At 45.6% G+C, this 7500-nt stretch overlaps 1 protein-coding gene and 1 long non-coding RNA gene across 4 annotated transcripts in view; one reads left to right on the plus strand and one right to left on the minus strand.

Annotated features, from left to right (window-relative positions):
- Nucleotides 1-4179, minus strand: part of LOC135089414 (uncharacterized) — a 35866-nt gene extending 31687 nt beyond the window's left edge. Inside the window, exon 1 of the long non-coding RNA XR_010261486.1 lies at nt 3960-4179. This is a non-coding gene — a long non-coding RNA (uncharacterized LOC135089414). The remainder of the gene's footprint in view (nt 1-3959) is intronic.
- The window catches only part of LOC135089385 (uncharacterized), a 104588-nt gene that overhangs the window by 22994 nt on the left and 74094 nt on the right, over nt 1-7500 (plus strand). The gene's annotated exons all lie outside the window — the stretch shown is intronic.

Below are 7500 nucleotides of genomic sequence, written 5' to 3' on the forward strand. Positions count from 1 at the left end.
ATCCTCTCCTCCCACCTGTCCAGCTCCTCCCACCGATCAGTTAGTTAGTCCACCTCTCGGCGTGCCCTCACCTTAACTCCCCGTCTCTTATCATACCTGTTAAGCCACGTGTACCATTTCCCACCCCCTCCCTCCCCAACTTGTCGTGGCCTCCCCTCCTGCCTCTACTTAACTCCTTAACCCCTTGCAAACCCCTCTCTCTCTCTCCCTCTCACTCACTATCTCCTCTCGTACCTTCTCTCCCCTTTCCCCTTTCTCCCTGCCACTTCCCCTCTCTCCTCTCTCTTCCCCTCCCTACAGGTCACTTGTTTATCAGGCGTGACCCCCTCCCGCGACAAAATTTGGATGCGGCCCCAACTAGGCTACCACAGGGCAAGCAGGCGCGGGAGCAGTGTTGTGCGTGTCCCCCTTGATGAAAGCAAGGATGGGGTCTTGCCACCTTTTTATTTTTTTTTTCCCAGGCACGAGGGGGCGGGGCGAAAGGGGATGTTCCAGAGGCACGGTCTCTCTCTCTCTCTCTCTCTCTCTCTCTCTCTCTCTCTCTCTCTCTCTCTCTCTCTCTCTCTCTCTCTCTCTCTCTCTCTCTCTCTCTCTCTCTCTCTCTCTCTCTGAATATTGAAAACTTGGTTTCAAGTGGGGTAATTGTATTTTCTGTATGTGTGTGTGTGTGTGTGTGAGAGAGAGAGAGAGAGAGAGAGAGAGAGAGAGAGAGAGAGAGAGAGAGAGAGAGAGAGAGAGAGAGAGAGAGAGAGAGATAATGGTTCATGTAGATGGTTATTATTATTATTATCATTATTATCATCATCATCATCATCATTATCATCATCATCATTATTATTATTATTATTATTATTATTATTATTATTATTATTATTATTATTATTATTATTATTATTATTATTATACATTATTGATGCAATGATCTCTGCCTCACGTTCGTACAGTACCCTATCATTCACCGCTTCCTGTCACCTTACGCTGCTTGACCTGTGCTCACGGGGAAAGAAAGAGGTGGCAAGTCAGTCAGAGTCAGCTATAGCAGTTCTTTGAAGGTGAAACTGAGGTGGTTGGAATCCCCCTAAGGTGACTGGCCTTGAGAGAGGAAGGGTAGATATCGTACGTGTCTGTTGTGTTTTGCATCCAGAGGTGTTTGCAGTGTGACGCGAATACTTTCATGAGAAGACAAGTAACCGAGTTTTCGTGGCTCCGGTTTTAGATATCCTCTTCCTCTCCCATGATCCTCTCCGTCCTCGTTCTGTTTCTGGTCCTTTTTTACGTTTAGTGGTTCTTCTCTCAGTTTTTCGCTTCGCATTCGCAACATCGCCATTCTTTCCTGTCCTCCTGTCCTGTTGGCTTACTTTACATCTGTTTCATTCCTCTGCGTCCCTTTCATCTCCCTCGTCCTCCTATCCCATCAATCAGCCTCTCCTTGGCCCTCCTTTGCATCCCTTTGTTTATTTCGTCCCACTTCTCTTCCCTCCGTCGCTTCCTGATGCATTCCTTTGTCTCCTGCATTCGTACTTTCCCTCCTTCGCTTCTTTCTCTTTGTACCTTTTATCTACGTCGTCTGTCAATCAGTCTCTCCGTCCTCTGCATGTCTTCAACTCCTTCAACCTACATCTCCACGCTTGCTGCTGCATCTCTTCGCTTTGTTCATTCCTGTTTTCCCTCATTTGCCTCCGTCGGTGTCCCTTCGCCTCCTTTGTCCTTCAGTCAGTCTCTCCTTCGCCTTGAAGTGTTTGCTTTGTTCCCACATCTCTTTCCTCCATCCCTCCTTGCTGTATCTCTTTGTCTTGTTCATTCCTGCTTTCCCTCTTTCATCTTCTTCGTCTGTCAGTTAGTTTCTCCTCCACCCACCTTTTCATTGATGTGTCTGTTCCGTCCTGCTTCTCTTCCTTTCATCCCTCCTTGCTTTATCCCTTCGTCTTGTTCATTCCTACCTTTCCTTTTTCATATCCTTCGTTTGTCAATCAGTCTTCCTTCATCGATGTGTCTTGCTTCGTCCTTCTATCTCTTCCCTCCATCCCTTCCTGCTGCATCCCTTCGTCTTATTCATTCCTATTTTCCCGCTGCTATCCCTCTTTCATCTCCTTCGTCCGTCAGTCAGTCTTCCTTCACCTTTTGCATTGATATGTCTGCTTCGCTCCCTCTCCTCTTCCCTCCTATACTTCCTGCATCAACTCTTCGCCTCCTTCGCCCTCGTCTCTCCTTAGGCTGGCGGGTACCTCAGGGGCGGAGAGTGTTGGGTGTTGGTCTCGAGGGTGGCCATGTAGTTTCAATAATTTAGGTTGAGTACCGTGACCTGAGAAGGGGAATTGGCATGGGGGGAAAGGGGCCAGGTGGAGTAAGGTGGTGGTTAGCAAGTGGCACAGCTTCTCTTATTCAGGTCAAGAAGAGGGGCCATTGAACTTTGGAATTACATAGCAGTGGATGGTTTCTTTTGGGAGTTTTGTTTTTTCTCTTTAATTTTTCTTTCGGTAGTAAATTTTGGCCTTTTTTGTTTGTGTGTGTTTGTGAAATGATGCACTTGTTTTACTGTATATTTTTTGTGTGTGTAATATTTTTGTCTGCTGTATTATTTGTTGTATCCTTTCCTTCATTGTGCTGTTGTGTGGTACCATTCGTCTAAGTAAACAGCAGACGCTTTAGGTTCTTCTAGAGAGAGAGAGAGAGAGAGAGAGAGAGAGAGAGAGAGAGAGAGAGAGAGAGAGAGAGAGAGAGAGAGAGAGAGAGAGAGAGAATTATCCGCATGTGTTCAAGTTGAGTTGCACACTCGTATGATCTTTTTACTCCTAATCGAGGTCACGCAGTCTTGTCTTGGTTTGGGTTGAAATATTCTTATTTATTTCCTCTTATATTTGGTCTCTTTTTTTTTTTTTTTTTTTTTGTAAGGAGGTGCTTTTTTGTCCTTCTCTTATGTCATTTCCTGTTTTTTTTGTGGACTCTGTTTTTATTTATTTATTTTAATTTTTGCTTGACATATGTTTTCTTCAGATTCGGAATATCTTATTTTCTAGTTTTATTTATTTTGTTTATTTATTTTCATATTTATTCATTTTATTTTATTTATTTATTTATTTATTTTTTTTTTTGGTAAAGATTGTGGTCATTCCTGCTTTCCCTGTTTCATCTCCGTCTGTCAGTTAGTCTCTCCTTCGCCCTCGTTTGCATTGATGAGTCTGCTCCATCCCGCTTGTCTTCCCTGCATTCCTCCCTGCTTTATCCTTTCGTCTTATTCATTCCCACTATCTGCATATGTTTTCGTGTTAATGTATGAGTCACGGGGGCCTTTGGGATCATGTGCTGCACTTCCGGAGATATGAACTTACGAGAACGTAGTGTTGCGTTAGTAAGTCTGTGACCTTTCTCACGTCATATACCAGCATCCTTTTGCTCGGAGGACAGTATTGTATGTAGCTGCTCTTTTGTGAACATCTTTGTGACGATCTGAACACGAACCTGTTAAGTGAGCTAGTGACAGTGCAAAACAGTGTGTGTGTGTGTGTGTGTGTGTGTGTGTGTGTGTGTGTGTGTGTGTGTGTGTGTGTGTGTGTGTGTGTGTGTGTGTGTGTGTGTGTGTGTGTGTGTGTGTGTGTGTGTGTGTTTACCATCATCGTTATTATAGTCCATCTGCCTGCTTGCTTGCCTATCTATCTGCCTGTCAACTTGCATAAAATCATGTTTGTCATTTTGTTTTTCTGCCTTCTGCCTCCTGAAGGTTCCAGCTTCACATTCTCTCTCTCTCTCTCTCTCTCTCTCTCTCTCTCTCTCTCTCTCTCTCTCTCTCTCTCTCTCTCTCTCTCTCTCTCTCTCTCTCTCTCTCTCTCTCTCTCTCTCTCTCTCTCTCTCTCTCTCACACACACACACACACACACACACACACACACACACACACACACACACACACACACACACACACACACACACACACACACACACACACACACACACACACACACCTTGGATAGAGTCGATGTTGTATGCTGGGTGTTGCTCGGCGTGGAGCTTCCTCCCGTTGATCTCCCGTCTTTGAGAACTATCACGGACGACCAGAAGTGCTGACTGCCTTCCCTTGTCACTTAGTCGCTGCCTCCTTGCACTCCCTCCTCCCACTCGTCCGCCTCACCCACTTTCGCACCACTAATCTACACGGGATCGGTTTGGTAATGGTGGCAGTTGCGCATTACATTTTATCCTCACTTGGGTCGCTTCGAAACACTTGTGCAGAGATAGTGTGGGTGTGTGGGGAGGGAGGGAATGGCGGGGGGCAGGTGGGTGGTGATCAGGTGTGCCTCAGGTGGTTGGCGTGGTTGGGGAAGGGAGGGAAGGAGGGAGAGAGGGGAGGAGAAGAGGGAGGGTTAGAGGTGTGGTGGTGTTAGGAATGATCGTAAAGGAGGTGGATGGGTGTTGGTGGAGGGGGAGGGGGTTAAGGAAGGGAGGGTGATTCGAGCGGAGTTATTTCTGCAGTGAAGGAATGTTAGTGCAGAGAAATGCAGTTGGATTCCTCACGAAGAACTTAATTAAAGGTGTATCGCTGGTCGTCATCTTCTATAGTACCTTCGTAATCTAGTGTTAAGGAGTGAGATGATTAAGGAAGTAAATAGTGCAAGTAGTTACTCTAGCATTCCTTATTGAAATATATATGAAATGCAAAAAAAAAAAAAAAAAACTGATCGTGTTACCTCAAGCATATATAGATTACATGATTCTTGGTATGACAGAGCTGTATCAATGTGAACTGCTAACACAAATATAAAGGCGAGGGTGTGTGTGGGAGAATAATTTCGGGGTGGTTGGGAGGGACCAGGTGGGAGAAGAGAGGAATGTGTGTATGTGTGTGTGGGTTTGTGGGTGGGGGGTCGGTAAGCGTTGCCTCACCTGATTAGTGTAATGGTCTCACACATGTGGCGAACGAGGGGAGGAGGGAGGGGGGAGGAGCCAGGTGAGGGAGGGTTGGCACTCACCGGGCGCCACCAGTAGTTGGTCTTGGTCTTCTCTTTAATCCTGGTGTGCTCAATCACGTCCTTTCTATACGGCCCTAAAAATTGCTTCTATCATAGGCCGCTTGTTTGTGTGCTAGTGTCCCCCCCCTGACGTCACGGTGTGTGTGTGTGTGTGTGTGTGTGTGTGTGTGTGTGTGTGTGTGTGTGTGTGTGTGTGTGTGTGTGTGTGTGTGTGTCCATCCTTTCTATTCTGTCGTCCCGTCATAACAGCCATAGTGACGTCTCGCGGATGTCAGTTATTACAGTGGTAGTAAAGAGTGTGGTGTTGGTGGTGTGGCGCACGTCCCCAGGTTGTTCTGAAAAACTGTGGTGCCACACGTCAAGGAGAAGTGAAAAACACTGATTGAAGTTTGATTTTTAATTTTTCGAAGGGAAGCTTCCAGAACGTGTAGTGCCAAGTCTTAAATAACAGTGTACAGTTCAGTTTTAATCATGTGAAGAAAACTCGAAATATAAGATAAAAATAGAGTAAGGATTGTGAAAGGGAGAAAATATTACACCACACGGCGGAATGATTGTGTGACATTAATTATCCTCAAGACATTACAGCTTACAACACGTGACAACCACTTGAGAAACAGCCAGCGCACAGCAAGAGTGAAACAGCACTTGAAGTAATAACACATAATGATGCCAGTCGCCCACGCAGCACTAAAGAAAACAGTAGAATGCGAGGCCTCATGTTAGACACGAGGAGCTGATGCCTACGATGTTAATAACACGCAAAACCTTCAGGAAAGCAAGGAGGGCACTCGGCTACTCAAACAGCAGTCGTGACCCAGTGAGCGGCTCATCTTCCCATGAAACCTTTAAAAAGACTAAAATCCACACGCACCGCTCAGCCAAAGGTCAGGATCAATCGAATTTCATACTTGGCGAAGAAACATTTAGAAAGTCTAGAACGTTGCCTAGCCAGCCATGTAGCGTCCTGCAGAGGAGGACCACAAAAGTCAACCAGGAATCTTTTAGGAAGACCAAGCATCCCGTGGGTCCCTCGAGTAACAACCAGACGCGGAATGAAACGAAGGTCACGCAAGAGACATTCCAGAGGGCGAAGAGGGCTCTGTACCACTACGGGAGCCTTCAACAATACGAACAACAGCAGGAGAGAACCACCTCTTCCGGAGAATCAGTCAGTAGGGAAAGTAGTGTACCAGACCAACTCCGAAGCAGCAGTAGTAGCGAGGAGAGGAACAGGAGTGGTACCCAGGAGACTTTCCGGACGGCCAAGAAGTCTCTGTACTACACCAATAAGACATGGGAGAAAGTGTACGTGGGAGGCAGTCATCTGGCACCCCGGAACACACGGAGACACAAGGTAACCTAAGGAGTGATGATTCATACACACACACACACACACACACACACACACACACACACACACACACACACACACACACACACTTTATACAATGCGACAGGAATAGGAAATTGTGAAGCACGTTAGGGGATGCTTGATATTATTTCCGCTTGTGAACACGCTGCGGAGACTCGGGTGTAATGTACATATATGCCTCTGGCTCCCCTCATTAGCACACTGACGTACGTACTGGCGAGCCGGGTTATCTGGCAGCCGAACTATAATTATTTTGCTTTGGTGACAGTGGAGTGATGGCTTTATTTGGGGGAACACCTCTCATTAAAGCAGCCTCAAGGAGAATTTGTACCGTGTTTTATATTTTTTTCTTTTTCTTTGTCTTCATATATTGCACCTGGCTGTGTGTGTGTGTGTGTGTGTGTGGGAAGAAGTGGTGGTAGTGAGCCTCTGAATCGTGGTTCGGGCGCTACTCGGGCTAGCAAGGTAGTGGTTGTGGTGGTGGTGGTGGTTGTGGTGGTGGTGAGTCAGTTTGTGATGGGCAACTGTGAATCACTCACGCGTAATACATTTTTATTCTATTTATTATATTTCAATTTGGTTTTCATTATCTATACGTGGTTATAGATACGTATTTTTTTTTTCTGTTTGTTACCTGTTAGCTGAAATTACGGAACGTGTGTACTACGTAGTGAAAATGAAAAAAAAAAAAGGAAAAAAAATCGCGAGCTTTTTATCTGCCTGGTACTCGTTTACATACATACATAGTGAGAGAGAGAGAGAGAGAGAGAGAGAGAGAGAGAGAGAGAGAGAGAGAGAGAGAGAGAGAGAGAGAGAGAGAGAGAGAGAGAGATTCAAGGTGTTCAAGGTCAGACATCGCCTCTCCACGCTCACTCACCATTTCACTTGACAGGCCACTTGTGTCTCCTCTCGCAGCCTTGTGTTTTCCTGTGTTACCGAAGACTCGTTCGATTGCATGTTTACCATCTTCACCTCCTCCTCCTCCTCCTCCTCTTTCTCCTCGTTTTCTTATTTACTGTAGTGTTTCTATTGAAGATACTGATCTTAGAGCCTTAATTTAGTTTATTTGTTCAAATTTGAGAGTGAAAGTGTTCTTTCTGAAATTTCAAGACTAAAGCGTTTCGGTCCTATGACTTGAAAATAGATGTTTTTCATAGATAA

This window comes from Scylla paramamosain, chromosome 3 (assembly GCF_035594125.1).
Source record: "Scylla paramamosain isolate STU-SP2022 chromosome 3, ASM3559412v1, whole genome shotgun sequence".
NCBI classification, from domain to species: domain Eukaryota; kingdom Metazoa; phylum Arthropoda; class Malacostraca; order Decapoda; family Portunidae; genus Scylla; species Scylla paramamosain.